The sequence below is a fragment of the Pogona vitticeps genome, chromosome 2 (genome assembly GCF_051106095.1).
Source record: "Pogona vitticeps strain Pit_001003342236 chromosome 2, PviZW2.1, whole genome shotgun sequence".
Lineage (NCBI taxonomy): Eukaryota > Metazoa > Chordata > Lepidosauria > Squamata > Agamidae > Pogona > Pogona vitticeps.
Genome location: NC_135784.1, coordinates 7,042,945 through 7,061,230, shown reverse-complemented (window position 1 = coordinate 7,061,230; position 18,286 = coordinate 7,042,945). Strand labels below are relative to the sequence as shown.

The following is an 18,286-nucleotide window of genomic DNA, read 5'->3' as shown; positions in this document are numbered from 1 at the left end:
GTGCAACACAGACACAAATCTCACTACTGAGAAACATTACCTGACATAGAAAAGTGAAGTAGCTTAATGTTAGCATCAGTTTAGTGCAGTTATGTGAAGAAAAACATGGGGATTGTTTAATGGCAATGAGATTGAAGATAAAGAATTACAAGTCATGTCCTTTATGCCAGCATGATTCTATGGGTAAAATACCCTTATATGAATATTAGTGATTTTTCTCAAAGGAATAAATGCCAGGGCTATGTGAAATATATTCTTTCAATTATAAAACATGTCAGTAATATATATTGCAATTTTTAATGGTTAAAAGAGTTTATACTTTTCGACTGATATTTTCCCTGTAGAATAAAAGGTAGATTAAATGGTAACAAAGGACTACAACTTAGCTCAGAGTTATGGAGTTGTGTCATCAAATCCCCACTGATTCAACAGGCATATTCCACTGGAGTAGGATTTACTAGATGCATCCAAGCCAATGATCAAACCTGGACAATCACACTTCTGAGCTTATAATCAACATGATGCTTTTGTTGTAGATCGAGTGGGTAGAGTGTGGACACGGTACCCTCGCACTTTCAGAGGGGGGTTCCCTCTCCTCTATTGATCTGCTTCAAATGCTTTTGAATTGTTTTGCTGGAGGAGACTCTTGAGAGTCCCCTGGACTGCAAAGAGAACAAACCTACTCCATTTTGAAGGAAATCAACGTTGAATGTTTTGGCGAGGGGCCAGAACTCAGGAGTGTAAACAATGATGGAAGGACAGATCCTGAAGCTGAAGCTTCAATACTTTGGCAATCTTATGAGAAATCTCCCTGGAAAAGTACCTGATGTTGGGAAAATGTAAAGGCAAGAGGAGAAGGGGACAACAGAAGAGAAGATGGTTGGACAATGTCATTAAAGCTACCAACATAAATCTGACCAAACTCCACGGGGCAGTGGAAGACAGGAGGGCCTGGTGTGCTCTGGTTCATGGGGTCACGAAGAGTCAGACACAACTTAACTACTGAACTAAAACAACAATAAAGGGGAAAAAGAAATGGGCTAAATTAAATCTATCACTATTTGGCAGAATAGTGATAGTAAAAGCACCTATTTTACCAAAAATTTTAGTTTTGTTTCAAAATATACCATTACAAACTAGAAATAAAACAGCCAACATTTTAGGATAAAACTGAAAAATCTGTAGTAGGAGCTTCTTGTCTTTACAGTTTTAGCTGTTTCTTCCATCATTCTTTTGAATGTTCTACTATTAGAGAACTACTATAACAACAAGTGCAAAAAAATAGAGGAAGACAACAAAAAGAGAAAAAAGAGAGCAGAAGAGTTAAAAGGATGACATATTCCTTTGAAGAGGAATCTTATGACAAAGGATCTGTAGTTCTAAAAGTGAAAACTATTCTAAAAGAATGAGGAAGAAATGAATCAATGGGGATAAAGGGACATCTTATAGTACTATTACAAGCTATAGAGTCTTAATCTGTCAAAATCCTAACAAGAATATGCAAACAAATAAAAAAGCAAAATAATGATCAAGAGATTGGGAATATTCAATATAGCTACATTCCAATTCCCCAGAAAGGAGATGCCAAGGAGTGCTGTAACTACAGCACCACTGATATAATTTCCCATGCAAGCAAAGTGATGCTGAAGGTGCTAAAACAGAAGCTTTTACCTTTTATGCAGAGAGAAATGCCTGATGTTCAAGCTGTATTTCAAAAAAGAAGAGGCACTCAAGATCACATGTTATGACCTTATCTGTGAAATCTATACGCAGAACATATACTGTACAGAAAGCTGAACTAGATTCAAATGAAGGAGGGGTGAAGATAAGTGGAAGAAATATCATACTTGATATTTCATATACAAGTGGCACCAACTTACTGGCAGAAGGCAACATTTATCCAAATTCAGATTTTCTATTCAGATTATCTAATGACTTTCCCAAGATCTCAAATTCATTTTCTCCTTAAAGGAATACCTTCCCACATTCCACATACAGTGGTGCCCCATATAGCGACGATAATCCGTTCCGGAAAAATTGTCGCTATGTAGATTCGTCGCTATACGGAACAAAAAAGCCCATAGGAATGCATTAAAACACGTTTAATGCGTTCCTATGGGCAAAAAACTCACGGTTATGCGAAAATCCTCCATACGGCCGCCATTTTCGCTGCCCGGTAAGCGAGGAATGGGCACGAAAGCACAGCAGGCAGCCATTTTTTTTAACCCGCCAGCCATTTTGGATCAGCTGTTCTAAAAACATCGCAATGCGAAAATTGGTAAGTGAAACCTTACCGATCATCGCAAAGCGATGTTTTACCATTAAAAACTAAAGCTAAAATGATCGCCAAAAACACATCGCTATGTGGATTCGTCACTAAATGAAGCACTCGTTACGCAGGGCACCACTGTATATACGCAAATGCTGGCTGTTGATCTGATCTTATTGTAAGCGGGGGCTTACAATGCACGGGTGGGATTCCAAAGGAAAATCTCCTGCTGCCCCAGAAAATGAAGGACACCTTTGCTGTCCCAACCCTCTCCACCACCACCCCAAATTCCATTTCTCCCAAGGATGCTGGTCTTCCTCTTGGTCTCATCCTCTCCAGGCACCCCCTCCCCTCCTTCTCACCATGGAAACTGGTATTTCATATTCCTCTTCATGGAATATCATTTTCAAAAGAGACAGATTTACTTTGCCACCTCCTCTGCCCCTCTAATAAACACAGCTCCGCTCTTTACAATACTGGAGGACCCAGTGAGAAAAACTACAACAACCCACAGAAAAAGCTTCCTTTTAATAGCATTCCGTGTCACTTCTTGGTCACCTACTTTTCTCCTTTCCTGTCATGCCTCCCCACAGCCTGGGATCAGGTCCCCAGAGGTCCAGACTGATACCTCTGCCTCTTTTCCTTGCCTTTGCTTTTCTTACCTACTTCCAGCCAACCAACCTAGTTTGTTCCCAAGTACAGGAGACCCGCCATGGAATCCATGCAACGTTCTCAAATCAAACTGCACAGAAGCCCATGGACTTTTTTTTAAAAAAAGGTCTACATTAGAGGGAGGCAAGAGGAGAAACATCTCTTCCACCTTACTCAATTCATCCGTCTGGTTCCCAGAAGAGGAAAGGAGAAATTTGGGAGAGCCCCATGCCAGGATGACCAGGGTTTGCATCTTGCCAACCACACCTGCTCTTGGTGAATGTGGGGCTGGGTGGAGCAAAATTGGGAAGAAAAAAATAAAACAAACAAACCTCTGCACATGTCTAGAGAGGCTGTGTTTTAGGCAGCTGGATTAGGACACAGGCGGCTCATGCCCACAATGGTTTGGGAAGATGCTACTTCATCCACTCCTTGCAAGCATTCCTTGGTGCTTCTGGAACCATGCTTTTATAAACAAAAAGTCTCCACAGGTAACATCCTACGGCAAATAGGTACAGTGGTCAAACCTACAGTTCAATGAATTTCAATGGGGGGGGAATTCACCAAAAATTAACATAGACTCAGAACAAAGCCAAATTAAGTTTGCAAATGTTTTACAAGGTGCACTAACGAATCCAAGCATTTAAAACAGTTTCTGAATATTTTAAGACACTTTAAAAATAGCGAAAACGGACCTGTCAAAACCGTTGAAATGCATTGAAACCTATTCAGTGCATTCTAATGGGGGAACCGCGTTTCGCTTAGCGATGTTTCCTATGGTGATTTTCGTTTAAGGACGGTAATCCGTTCCCATTGGAATGGATTATCTGGTTTTCAATGCATTCCTATGGGAAATGGTGTTTCGCTTAGCGATGTTTTCCCATAGCGATGTTTTTTTTTAACCAATTAACATTGCTAAATGAGGCACCACTTGGGAACCAGCTAAGGAAGACACCCTTAGCCCAAATGCTACTAAGCAGGTGAATCCTCCACTCTAGTGCTATCTAGTCCATGCAAAGCAAGAACTCAAGGAACAGTGTGGAATTGTTCCTGGGGGCCTGAAGCCCCTCCCTGGGAACAAAGGGAGAAGTACCGGCAACAGTGGGCAGAGAAAGTCTCAAAGCATCTACATTAATTTTACACCCGCTCTTTGCCTCCCCCCTTCTCCTCCCAGATTAAAATCAAGGCAAAATGTTTAATCAAATATTTGTGGATCTTGAAAGAAAAGAAGAGAATGCCAGAGCTCTGATGTGGGAGGAAAGAACTACCCATCTCTTAACATGGATGGAAAATTGTCAAAATCTAGCTCTCAATCACACAGATAACTGGGTTATTTGGGAGTCACTTCATAGGCTACAGGCTGAAGTTGACAGAACCAAAGTGAACCTAGGAAAATGGGATTTCACATCAACACAGTCTATTGTGAGGATCGAGAAGAACAGGCCGTCACACCCATTTCCAAGTCCTCTCTGTCCCTCATCAAGGATCTTGTAAGTTCTGGTGGTCGGGGCCCCCAAATGTTCATGGTGTTGCCTGCTATTGAGGAGAAATTATCTGACATGTTTCTCTAAGCTTTACAACATTTTGCATTCTGCCCATTGTACAGCTGTAATTAAATAAATACATAGAGTGGTGCTTCTAATTAAAAAAATAGACATCACTTGCCTTGCGAATGTATTGGAGTTTTATTCTTTGCTTTTGGTCTTGAGAAAGGAAGAATAGAGCAGCTGAGTCTCATGTCCTGCCTGAAAAGGGGGGGAAAACCCCATCAATCTGGGGGATTCTCGGCTAAAGGAAACAAAAACTTTTCCTTAAGACAGGCGTCTTTGTCTTTTTTCTATCTTCTGGGGCAGGACAATGGAAAGGCAGGTTGGAAATAAACAGGAGGAAGGTGAGAGAAGGAGGAGGAAGAAGGGCATCTCAAGTTCTGAGGTAAAAACTCTTATCATTATGGGCTTGTATCTCCTCACCACATTTTTCACAGAAAGTGGTGATTGCAAGAAAGGCAAGGATTCCAGAACTACAAATGGGGCATTTTTTTCTGCCCTTCTATTGGAACAAGCTATCTTTGGTGGTTCGCTCAACACCCTCCCCCCCGGGACCTTTGGAAAAAAAATTAAAAATGGGATTTTTCATGAGTTATTTAATGGCTTTTTACTTTAAAACCTGTGAGCATTTCCCACAGCCTTCACCATGTTATTCTAAGTAGATACTGGGAGTGTTATACCATGGGTTTTAATTTTAATGTAACCATATCCATTTCAGCAGAATGCATTATGCCTTTTCTATTTTTATGCCTATACATTTATGGGTTAATTTCTGATTTTGTTACTGTTTTTTTGCCAGGGACGTGGTGGCGCTGTGGGCTAAACTGCAGAAGCCTGTGCTGCACGGTCAGAAGACCAGCAGTTGTAAGTTCGAATCCACGCGACGGAATGAGCACCCGTCGCCTGTCCCAGCTCCCACCAACCTAGCGGTTCGAAAGCATGCAAATGCGAGTAGATAAATAGGGACCACCTCGGTGGGAAGGTAAACAGCGTTCCGTGTCTAAATCACACTGGCCATGTGACCATGGAAAGATTGTCTTCGGACAAACGCTGGCTCTATGGCTTGAAGAGCGGGATGAGCGCCGCCCCCTAGAGTCGGACACGACTGGACAAAAAAATTGTCAAGGGGAACCTTTACCTTTACTGTTTATTTATTTACTTACTTTATATCCCGCCTATCTAGTCATTGCGACCACTCTAGGCGGCTGTTAACTGTAATGTGAGATCCCAGCCACTTCTATGCCAGCCACAGAGTGTTTGTTCCGAGTAGGGTGGTGTAAAAAAGTAATTATTTATTTATTTATTTATTTTATTTTATTTTATTTTATATCCCGCCTATCCGGTCGGTTAAGACCACTCTAGGAGGCTAACAGCATAAAATAACACAATAAAATATGGATAACTCAATTTTTACATAATAAAAACATTTAAACAAGAAGGGAACTAATGATAGAAAAGAGAGAGAAGAGGACATCAGGAATTGTCTGAAGGGAAGGCCTGCCGAAACATCCATGTTTTTAATTGATTTTTAAAGATACCCAGCGAGGGAGCCGCGCAAATTTCAGGAGGTATGTTGTTCCAGAGGCAAGGAGCCACCGCAGAGAAGGCCCGATTTCTTGTTTTTTCCTTCCGGGCCTCCCTCGGCGTTAGGCTCCTCAACCTCACCTCCTGGCTCGCATGAGTGACACAGGTAGATCTTGGTGGGAGTAGGCTTTCCGCCAAGTATCGAGGCCCTAAACCGTTTAGGGCTTTGTACATAAGCATCAACACTTTGAAGTCGATGCGGAACCGGATGGGCAGCCAATGCAATGCGGCCAGAGTGGGTGAAATATGTTGATATTTTTTCACTCCGCTAAGTAGTCTGGCCGCCGCATTCTGCACCACCTGTAGTTTCTGCAACAGCCTCAAAGGCAGCCCCTCGTAGAGCGCATTACAGTGGTCTAATCTTGAGATTACAAGAGCATGTACCAAGGTAGTGAGTGCCCCAACATCAAGGTAGGACTGCAGCTGGGCTATCTGCCTAAGATGAAAAAAGGCGGTGTGGACCATCAGCGCCACCTGAGATTCCATAGTGAGCGCCAGGTCCAAATGGATCACCAAGCTGCGGACCCCGTCCCTGGCAGGCAGAGTCACCCCCCCAAAAGACAGGGAGTTTCCTAGATCCCAAATTGTGGGGGCGCCCACCCTCACCACCTCCATCTTGTCTGGGTTCAGCCTCAGCCTGTTCTCCTCCATCCTTTGCAGTACAGTCTCCAGGCAGCGCTGAAGGGACAGAACGGCATCTCCTGTGTTTGTTGAAAAGGAGATGTAGAGCTGCATGTCATCGGCATATTGATGACACAAGGCTCCACACCCCCTGATGACCCCACCCAGCGGCCTCATGTAGATGTTGAACAGCATTGGGGAGATAATCGACCCCTGTGGAACCCCACAATTGAGACTCCACGGGGCCAAGACACTCTTCCCAAGCTGCAATCTCTGGGGATGGTCCTCCAAGGAACGGAGCCAGGCTAGGGCCAGGCCACCAATTCCCAGCTCAGAGAGCCTCCCCAGGAGGATATCGTGGTCAATGGTATCAAAGGCCGCTGAGATGTCGAGGACCAGCAGGGACACTTTGCCCCTGTCAGCCTCCCTCAATAGGTCATCACACAGGGCGACCAATGCCGTTTCTGTACCATGGCACGGCCTGAAGCCCAACTGAAATGGATCCAGGGCATCCGTTTCATCCAGGTGCGCCTGGAGCTGGTCGGCCACCACCCTCTCGACCACCTTGCTTAAGAAAGAAACATTGGCGATGGGCCTATAGTTGCCAATTTCGTCCGCCGCCAAACTGGGTTTCTTCCTAATGGGCCTAATGAGTGTCTCCTTAAGGGCAGATAGAAATCTGCGCTGAAGGAAAGACCCATTAATTATTACAGTGGCCCATTCTGTTGTTATTGGTCTGGCTGCTTTGATTAGCCAGGCCGGGCAAGGGTCCAAGGAGGAGGTGGTGGCACGGCAGCGATCAAGAGCCCTGGCCACGGAGTCAGGTGTGACAGGCTGAAAGGAGTCAAAAATCACTGGGCAAGACAGAGCACTGGACATCTCTGCTCGACTCACTGTATTCAAAAAAGGAGAGACGGCCTCTGCTTTCGATTTTAAAAATGCTGTAAATTGGTCTGGTGAAAAACTAGGGGGAGGCCTATCACTCCGACCAATTCCAGATAGGTCGCGTATTATATGGAATAATTCCGCCTGCTGGTTGGACGCTTCGCTTATCCGGTTCGCGAAGTATGCTCGACTGGCAGCCTTTACCTTAGCCAGGTAAAGGTTAGTGGCAACCTTAACAGCTATCCAATTATAATCCGTCGGGTCCTTTCTCCATTTGCGCTCTAGCTGTCTCCTAAATCGCTTCAACGCCCGGAGGTCCTGGTTAAACCAGGGCGCCGGGCGGGCTCTGCACTGGAGAGGGCATTAAGTGCAATCGTGTCTATAGCTCTAGCTAACTAATAACTAAGTAAACATAAGAAGGAAGCCTTCCAGCCAGGAAGACTGGAAAATGTCCCCTCTCCTGCCCTGGACCCCCAGCCTGGAATCTGGTCCTGAGATGGATCCGATTCGCTCTCATCCAGATCATCAGCACAAGAGCAGGTTAATCATGGCCTCCTGAAGAATTCCTAAAGGGCAATAGCTCGCTCTCTCTCTCTCTCTCTCTGTGTGTGCGTGCGTGCATGCAGAAGGCAAGGATGTTCAGAGGACATTGGAGATGGCACCTCCCAGGGAAGGTGACTGGATCAGCTTCCTCCCAGGCAAGGGAGCCCCATCCTCTCCTCTCAAGCCCATGGATTACCCCCCTTACCTCACCACTTTGCAGCCTTACCTCCTCTTCTTCCTCCTTGCACTCGCCCTGAGGCCAATTCCCACCCAGGAACGGGTAGCCTTAAGGAGCTTTTCCAATGTTTAGTAAAATGTGTGGTGTGAGAGATTTCCTGTGAGCCCCTGGAGAAGGAAAAAATAATATTTTTTTCCCCAAGATATTGTCTCTCCTTCCCCTTTTAAGCCCATGGGGACAGGGATCGAGAAGGGGGAGGGTCTCCTCACAAGAAAGCCAAGTAGGACCCCCATGCACACAGTGAGATGAGTGCCTTGCTCATAAGGAACAGAGGCAACTCCCCATGGCTGTAGGGATGGGATCTGGACCCTCTCTAGACATCTTCAATTTCTCCCCCCACCCAATATAACCCAAGTAGGAGACGCAGCAAAAAAAAAGGACGTGCTTTTTTTCCTCCCCCTCCATGAATGTTTGTGGGTGGGGGGACGGCAGAAAGCATTACAGGAAGGAAGGCTTCGGATCCCGCCTGGGGAGCCAAGGCTGAGGGAAATGGCTCTTCCCGCCTCCCCCCTTCTCAAAATGGGACCCTTAAGCACAAAGCCTGGGGGGGAGGCTTTCATGCGCCTCCTTTTTTGTTGGGAGAGGAGGGGGCACGAAGGTTTCCCCCCTCATGCAGAGAGGGGAAGGGGAGGAAACCTGAAAGGGGGAGGGGCGAGACCCTTCTTCACCCCCCCACCCTGCATGGGTTTTTTTCCTTAGAGAAGGTGGGGTGGGCTAATTGGGGGAGGGTGGAAAGTGGGGGGGAAGAAAGAAGCCTGTGAGAGTCCCACCCCTCCTTCATTCTTCTCTCTCACACACACACACACCTACCTTCAAAGGGAAAAGGACCGTGAAGGAGAAGATGGCGGCCGGCGCCTTCCTCCTCCCCTCAGGACCAGCCCTTTCCTCCTGCCTCCAATTTTACCCGCCAAAAAGGGGAGGAAAAGGGCGGGAAGGAAAAAAGAACCACGAGGACGCCTGCTCAGGGAGGCCAGAATAAAAAACCAAATAGTCAACTTTCGATGATCAATCACCTTCTCGCTCTTTGCTTCTTTGTTTTAGGCGCTTAATGGCCGATCGAAGGCAAACACACACACACACCCGATCTGGAAACACCGGCGTCGCTCCAACCAGCCACCCCACTCCGAACGCTTCCTTCTCAGGGATCTCCTTTAGCCTCCGTGCGCAGGCTCGAAAGCAGGAGGGCTCCGCCTCCCAGCCCTTGAGCACCTTGCTCTGAGCAGGCGCTTTGCCTTCCCTGGCAGTTGGAGGGAGGGGCAGTTTAGAGAGGGCGGTGGGCCAGGTTCTTCCGTTTTTACCCCCTCAGGCGGTTCTTCTCTTTCTTCCCTTCAGGCTGGACTTCTGGCTCCCCTCTGAGGGGATTTGCCTGAGTTTTCCCCTTCAGAAGTTTGTTTTTCTCGCAGGGAAGGGCTGTTCTTCCCTCCAGGGGAATTTGTGATTTTTATATATTTTGTGTGTATTTAGTTGTACTCCCTGCTTTCTGCCCCCCTCCATTTCTCCTCTTCATGGCTTCCTGAGGGGAAGAATTTCAACTGCAATCCAACATCTGGGAATGTTCTGGGATTCAATGTCAGTAGTACAAGGATGACACCCAACTGTGCGCTAGTGTTTATAGACCATACCCATCACATATTACTGACCTCATTTGCAACCCTCAGCTAGCTAGTATAGCTAACATGATATAGCTGACTTCTGGCTTCTTTCCTCTGTTTAGGCCTCTCTTTCTGCTGTCTCATCACCTTCCCATTTATTTATTTTATTTATATACTGCCCATCTGGCAGCCAAACAGCAACATTAACATATAGGTGTGGAAATCAAAAATCATAAAGTGAAATGAAGGTAAAATTATAATACCATAAATACAATTAAAAGCATAGAAAAATGTCACCCTGTTCTTTTTTCCCCTATTTATTTTAACAACACATTCTACACATTCCTTTCCTCGTGTTAGTGAAAGGTCAGGACTTAATACTTATAAGTTTCTTAACATCTAACATGGCACACTAATGCAAAATGGTACTACAGATACTAAGCACGGCTAGGCATAAGCATGATGGACCAGAAATTTCTTAACACCAGGAAGTGCTTCCATAGGCGCAGTTGCCCATTCATTCGTTTGGTTCGGATCATGGTTTGTTGTGTGGTTCTTCATGCAGTCAGATTCCACAGTTGGTTGCACAAGTAGCTGTCTAGTGAAAACCACCAAATGCTTGGGCATAACACCCCTCCCCCCATGAATATAGATTGGTGGAATTTTAATCTGGACCAAGTCCAAATGATTTTGCAGCCACTTAAAGACGTCAGCTCCAGACACGGGAGCTCCTTGTCCTATCTATTCTTGAATAACTGGAACAGAAGTTCATACACATTTTCTATTTCTTCTTCCCTGCTCCCCAAATTCCGTCTGTCAATACAATCCTGCACCAGAAAACGGCAGCACGACAAAAAAAAAGATTCAGTTTTGCTCATCTAGATTTGCAGTTTGCTTTCTGCTGAAAGAGGAAGGGAACAAAACACCATAGTTTTTCTACTGAACATCTACTCAACCCCCGGACATCTATTCTCTCTGATAATCTCTCTTTCATATCAAAGACGTATTCTGCCTTAACTGAAGTTCCTTCCACGTTGAAACATGAGCACTTTCCACACATTAGAACTAAAAATTTACTCCATGGAGGTTTAATAAGGTTTCTGCTATTGCTATAACTCTTTCTACATTTGCTTGAGGCCACTGCTAATAGCGTGTACTGAGAGCACCAAAGCTCTTTCCACATTCCGTGCGTTGAAATGGTTTCTCTCCGGTGTGAATTCTTTGATGTCTACTTAAGCAACTGCTTTGGCTGAGGCTCTCTCCACACTTAAAAAAAATTTCCTCCCTCTCAAGAGGTTTTCATGTGAAATACAATTACTACTCATTGTCACAGTTTTTGAGTGTTCCGTGCATTGGTATGGTTTTTCCTCAGGCTGGACTCTGCTTATTCCAATCTGATGTATATTTGAATGTACATTTCTGAAGCTAAGGCTCCAGTACTTTGCCCATCTCACGAGAAGACTCCCTGGGAAAGACCCTGATGTTGGGAAAGTGTGAAGGCAAGAAAAGGGGACGACAGAGGACGAGATGGCTGGACAGTGTCATCGAAGCTACCAACATCAATTTGATCAAACTCCAGGAGGCAGTGGAAGACAGGAGGGCCTGGCGTGCTCTGGTCCATGGGGGTCACAAAGAGTCGGACACGACTTAACAACTAAACAACAACAGTCATGTGAAAAAGGAAGTACATCCTCATTGAATTCTATATTTTATGTATCAGGACAGCAATAACTTGAAGTAATCATTTTCTGTATGACCTTATCAGTCTCTCACATCGTTATGGAGGAATTTTGGCCAACTCTAATTCACTGAGGTTTGCAGACATTTGTTTAAGGTCCCACCACAGCATTTCAATCAGGTTGAAGTCTGGACTTTGAGCCATTGCAAGACCTTAATATATTTTTTCTTTTTCAGCCATTCAGTTGTACATTCATATGTGCAACTTGGAATTAGAGATGGGCATGAACCAGAAAAATGGTGGTTCGTGGAAGCCTGCATACCACAAATTTCTGAACGTTTCCCTGATGAGCCACGAATGGGTTCATCAGTTTGTCGGCCTGTAAAAGGGCCCACCAGGGCAACGAAGAACACCCACTCCCCCCACCCCTTCCCACTGTCCCCATTGCCTTCCTACATTTTGCTGCCATGGCCTCCACTGCAGCCACCTTGAAAGGCAGCCCAGCCAGTTTCCCGTCGGCACCCTCTACCAGGTCGTCACTGAAAAATGTTTTAAAATAATTTTTTTTAAGTTTAAAAAAATTCAAGAGGCAGTCCAGGGCTGCCACTGTGCATGCACCGGCATCTCAGGTGAGAGGTGAGTACATGCACAAAGGCATACCCAGCTTGCGGAAGCCAGCTGGGCTGCCTCTGAAATTTTTTTAATTAATTTTTTTAATTGTTCTTTTTGAGAGATAGTCGTTGTCTTTGGGCATGCACCCATCTGTCAACTGAGAGGTGGGTGTATGCTCAGAGGAACTTCCACCTGTGGGTGTTAGTGGAGCTTCCTCTCAAAAAAAAAAAAAAAAAAAAAAGAGAATTCTGGACTGTTACCCCAAAAGACCATAAAGAAAGCAGACCGCCGAAGAATTGATGCCTTTGAATTGTGGTGCTGGAGGAGGCTCTTGAGAATCCCCTGGACTGCAAGGAGAACAAACCTATCAGTTCTAAAGGAAATCAACCCTGAATGCTCACTTGAAGGACAGATCCTGAAGCTGAGGCTCCAGTACTTTGGCCATCTCATGAGAAGAAAAGAGTCCTTGGAAAAAACCTTGATGTTAGGAAGGTGTGATGGCAAGAGGAGAAGGGGACGACCGAGGATGAGATGGCTGGACAGTGTCTGCGAAGCAACCAACATGAACCTGACACAACTCCGGGAGGTAGTAGAAGACAGGAGGGCCTGGCGTGCTCTGGTCCATGGGGTCACGAAGAGGCGGACACGACTAAACGACTAAACACACACACACACCCCAAAATTATTATTTTTTTAAAAAAATTTAGAGCCAGTCTGCAGGCACATACACAGAGGCAGCCCAGTGTGCAGGAGCCACTGGGCTGCCTCAAGATGGTGACAGAGGAAGAAGTGGCAGCAGCAAAAGATAGGGAGCCGATGGGATAGTGGGAAAGGGGTGGGGAGCAGGAGGAAGGGGGTACGCACAAGCCATTGGGGTGGGGAGCAATGAACCAGGAAGTTCAGGAAAACTCTTAAAACATTCATGGTTTGGGTCAGTTCAGGTTCTCTATTTCAGAACCAACAAACCAGCAATTTCCCACAAATTTCCTAGTTCTTTTCTTGGTTCAGGCCAGATCATCACCCCTCCACCACCGTGCTTGACGGTGGATATGAGGTGTTTGTGCTGATATGGAATGTTTGATTTTTGCCAAATGTGGCACTATGCATTATGGCTAAACATCTCCACTTTGGTCTCGTCTCTCCTACGGACCTTGTTGCAGAAATCTTGTGGTTTGTCCTGATGCAACCTGACAAACCTAAGCCACGCTGCCATGTCCTTTTTAGAGAGAAGAGGCTTTCTCCTGACAACCTTTCCAAACAAACCGTACTTCTTCAGTCTTTTTCTAATTGTACTGTCATGAACTTTAACATTTAATGTGCTAACTGAGGCCTGTAGAGTCTGAGATGTAACTCTTGGGTTTTTGGCAATTTCTCTGAGCATTGCACGGTCTGACCTTGGGGTGAATTTGCTTGGACGTCCACTCCTGGGAAGATTGGCAACTGTCTTAAATGTTTTCCACTTTTGAATAATCTTCCTCACTGTAGAATGATGGACTTCAAATTGTTTGGAAATGGACTTATAACCCTTCCCAGATTGATGGGCAGCAACAATTGCTTCTCTACAATCATTACTGATGGGTTTCCTCCTTGGCATTGTGTTAACAAACACCTGAATGCACCAGACCAGCAAACTGCTAAAACGTCAGCTTTTATAGAGGTGGTCACACTTGCTGATAATCAGCACTGGGTTAGCAGCATCTGGCTGCCACTTAGCCTGTTAATTCCTGTGGAAGCAGTAAGGGTGTACTTAGGTTTTCACACATGGCTTCTCCATTTTGGCTTTACTTCTGTAAAATAAGTAATGACACAGTGTAATATGTCAAGGGTTGTTGTTTATCTGAGGTTGTATTTACCCAATTTTCAGACCTGCTAAGGATCAGGATTTTAAAATTATTATTATGTCCTAATATGCAAAACCATAGAATTAAAAGGGAATGCACTTTCTTTCCCACATGACTGTATCTGTTCTAATGGGACACTATCTTCTTCCTTTTTTCTCGGTATCTTTTTTTCTATAATTAGACGTCCATGAATACTAGAGCCCTAAGAAGCTGGAGATGTATTTTCCTTTGTCCTGGGCCGGCTTCCCTTCTGCCTTTCCCCTCCTTTTTGGCGTCTAATTTTGTTCTTTTCCGCCTTCACATTCGGTTCTTTTCTATTCCATATAATTCTTGTTGTTCTGTTTGTACCTGATTGAGAAAAGAGAGAAGGTGTGGTGTGGAGGTTAAAATGCAGTACTATCGCCAAAACTCTCCTCACGACCTGGGTTCCATTCCAGGTAAGCAGCTCAAGGTTCACTGAGACTTCCATCCTTCCAGTGTATATGGACTAATTAGGTATACTAATACATATAAAATGTGCATGGGAGAATGAGTGGGATCACATGATTTGAAGTAATCAGTCTCATAAAATAAGAGAAAAAATGTTCAGCCTGTTGATAACAGGATGAAGGAAGTTGTTTTCACAGCTGTCTTACTCTTCTCCTGCCACCTGCACAGCCCCATGAGTGACTTTCTCAGAAAGGTATATATGTTTATCTCAAATGCATCAGTTCAGGTCCGGCATCAAAAAGAATGTGTTTCTCTTAGGCCAGGACCGATTCGGAGAACCTGAAACTGGGAGAATAAAATACCACCACTGTGCCCATTATTCAAATGCTTTGGCGACATGCCTCGAACCATTTTACCAATTTGGCAAAATGCCCTGATGGGTGCTACTACATACCTACGTAGGTGAGGAACCACCCACAGCCCTAATCTAGGTGTTTCCTCAAAGAATCATGATTTTTGGCCTTTAGGAACCCTTGGTAGCCTTGAGTGTTTTCATGTCAGCTCCCCTCAGTTTAAGGAAGAATCATCCACCAGCCCTCTCTGAGTTGGAGTCTATGACCAACCATGGATTGACCTGAGAGTCGTTCTATCCAGCCCACCCTGAGATACCTTGAGCATCAGTTTATCATGTATGCATGTCTTCCATTTTCTGTTCCCTGAAAGCCAGGGGCCTGTTCTCTGAAATTCATGGTTGACAGCACGTGACACCCACTCCCCCACACCATCTCCCCACATCTTGTTCCTTCGCAAAAGCTGGGGGAAAACTCCCCTCTTCCCCGTGCAGGAGCCTTTCCAGAGGAAGACACCGTGTGCCTTGTTTTCTCCTTGGTTCTCCCCTTCCCTGCCTTGCAAAGGCATCCGGGGATCCACCGCCAGCCAGGTTGGTCCCCCCTCCACTTGGTCATCTCAGGAAGAAAGCCAAATCCTGCAACAATCATAAGGTCACACCCATCTCTGGGCCCTCTCTGTCCCTCAATATGGGCCATGGAAGTTATCTGGGGGAAGATCTCGGGGTGACCTGCCTCTGGGCGAAATGTCTGTCACATAATTATCTCCTCTTTACAGCATATTATGTTCTGACAGGACAGCCTGGCCTGCTCTGGTCCATGGGGTCACGAAGAGTTGGACACGATTAAACGAACAAACAAATGTTTTGTTAATTGCGGGGGGGGGGGACTTCTGATCCAAATAAAGAAATCTCACCTACCTTGCAAATGTTTGGACTCTTAATTCTTCTCTTTGGGTCCCGAATAGATGGAAGAGAGATTAGCTCACTTTCATATCTGGGGGGGGGGGGAGGGAAAAAAGATGAATCTGGAGGCTTCTTGAACAAAGGAAACCAAAAGCTTTTCTCTTAGGGCAGATGCTTTTGTTCTTTCTACCTCCGGTGGGAAGAAAAAGGAGAAGGGAAAGGCAGCTCAGAAATAATAGGGAGGGAGGAAAGCAGGAGAAGAGGAGAAGGAAGGGCCGCTCAAGGACGACCCTTGAGACAAATGCTCCCTTATTCGGGCCTTATTCCCTCAAGGGCAGCTGCCATAGAAGGCAGTACTACTACTACTAATATTAATAATGCCCCCAGCTATAAACAGGGCATATTCTACAGGGTGTTCATGCCACACCCTCCCCTGCAGAACCTTTGGGGGGAAAATTTTAAGGGGAATTTTCAGGACCGTTTTAAATCGCTTTTCCCTTGAAAACCTGTGAGCCTTTCTCCTGCCCTTCACTCTGTTCTTCTAGGCAGAACCTGGGAACTTTAGACGGGTATTCTGCCTTTTCTATTTATAGGAGTCTCTATTATATTTCTTGGTATTGGCAGGTTTAATTTAGTTACGTTCGCTCTGGGGCAGCGTAAAAGAGGCAAACTGGAAACGGTCCCAGCTCTCCATTGCAGTGGATCCCCAGCCTGGAATCTGGCCCTGAGATGAATCCGATTGGGCCTCTTGTCCAGATCCTCCACACAAGAGCAGGGGCCTCCTTAAGAATTCCTAAAGGGCAATAGTTCTCTGTGTGCGTGTGTGTGTGTGTGTGTGTGTGAGAGAGAGAGAGACAGACAGACAGACAGACAGACAGACAGACAGTCAGTCGCCTAGACCAGCTTCCTCCCAGGCAGGGGATCCCCCATCCTCTCCCCCCCCCCAAGCCCATGGGTTATCCCCCTTGCTCCCCACCCACTGCCACTTTGCAGCCTTACTTCCTCCTCCTCCTCCTTCTTGCACCCGCCCTGAGGCCAATTCTCCCCCCCCCCCAGGAACGGGTATCTTTTAAGGAGCTCTTCCAAGGCTTCGTCAAAGGTGTGGGGCGAGAGATTTCCTGGGGGGGCCCCTGGAGACTTTGGGTGGAGAAGGGGGAAATAAAATGGGGAGGGGAAATCAGGAGATGAGACCCACAACCCCCCTCACACGTGCACAGAGAGGAGCTTTGCTTGGAAGGGCTGGGATCTGGACCCTCCCCAGACATCCCAGGTCTTGAAATCCCCCCCCGCCCAAGATGCCCCCAAGGAGGAGACCCGGAAAAGAAAAGGGGGGGCTGCCTTGATTCTTCCTCTGTTTTCCTTCTTTTGGGGGGGAGGCCTCTCTCCAGCCCCCCTTCTCTTTCTCCAGCCCCCTTCCCAACCCACAGCGTCTCGTATGCCCCCCAATTTCTTTGCCCACCTCCTTCCAGGTCCTGATGCTGGAAAACTCCCGAGGCCCCCCCCTCCCAGCAAGCGCCTCTTCTCCCCCCCCCAGAGAGCCATAGAGGTGGAAGGGGAAAGAGAGGCAGGCGCACGGCTCTCACTTCCGGGTCGACGCAGAGCTCCTCCCAGCAGCCGCTCTAGCCCTACGTCGCTCTCTTGTTTCCCTCCTCCTTTTTTTTCCTCCCCCAGGAGAGAGAGAGAGAGAGAGAGAAGAAAGCGGGGGAGGGGGCGGAGAGTGACTGAAAGGAGCCGGGGGAGGAGCCAAGGCTGAGGGTTCTTCCCGCCTCTTCCTTCCCCCCATTTTGAAGGACCCCCCTTCTCAAAATGCATAAAGCGGGGGGGGGGGAGAGGGAGGCCTTCCTGCTCCTCCTTTTCCCCCCCTCCCTCCCAGAAAGGCGCTGCTGCGGTTGGGAGAGGGAGGGGCGCGCGAAGGTGCTTCCCCCACCCGCCATGCAAAGAGGGGAGGGGGAAGAATCCCAAAGGCGTGGCGGGGGGGCGAGAGAGCCTCCTGGACCCCCAGCCCCCCCATGGGGGGGATTGCAATCTCTTAGAGAAGGAGAGGGTGGGCTCCTTGGGGTGGGGTGGGGCTCTTTATCAGGGTGAAATCCAGCCTCTGGCCACCTCTCTTGGGGTCCCCTGGAAGGACCCTCTTAAGAGCTGGGGAAGCGGGGGGGGGGCAATGGAAGGGCCAGGGGCCCACGGTTGACCTTTTAGTTTTGGGAAGGATCCCGGGGGGGGCACTCTGCCAATTAAGATATATGAATACACTCTGCCAATTAAAACATATACAGTATTTTTTGCAAAAATAATTTTTAAAAGGTCAGCAAAAAAAAGGATGCCTCTGTGAAAGTCAACTTTGGATTTGGAGCAAACCGGGGGGGGGGGGGGAAGAGACGGCTTCCCCACCACCTGCCAAAAGGCTTCCCCAAACTCTTTCTCTTGGATGGTGTTTTTACGACGCGCCCCCCCTTTTGGGTAACAGACTCCAGACCCAAACGGTTGAAGGGTCTTGAACCCCCATGTACTGGTTTGATGAAACCAGGGAGCCCCCCCATCCCGATC

At 46.6% G+C, this 18,286-nt stretch overlaps 1 long non-coding RNA gene across 1 annotated transcript; it reads right to left on the bottom strand.

Annotated features, from left to right (window-relative positions):
* Positions 1–967: 967 nt before the first annotated feature.
* LOC110070141 (uncharacterized) lies at positions 968–17,357 on the bottom strand. The gene is made up of 5 exons (XR_013542450.1): positions 17,202–17,357; positions 15,758–15,833; positions 9,149–14,409; positions 8,327–8,445; positions 968–4,665 (listed from the first exon to the last, which is right to left on the bottom strand). It is a non-coding gene; the product is annotated as an uncharacterized LOC110070141 (long non-coding RNA).
* Positions 17,358–18,286: the final 929 nt, after the last annotated feature.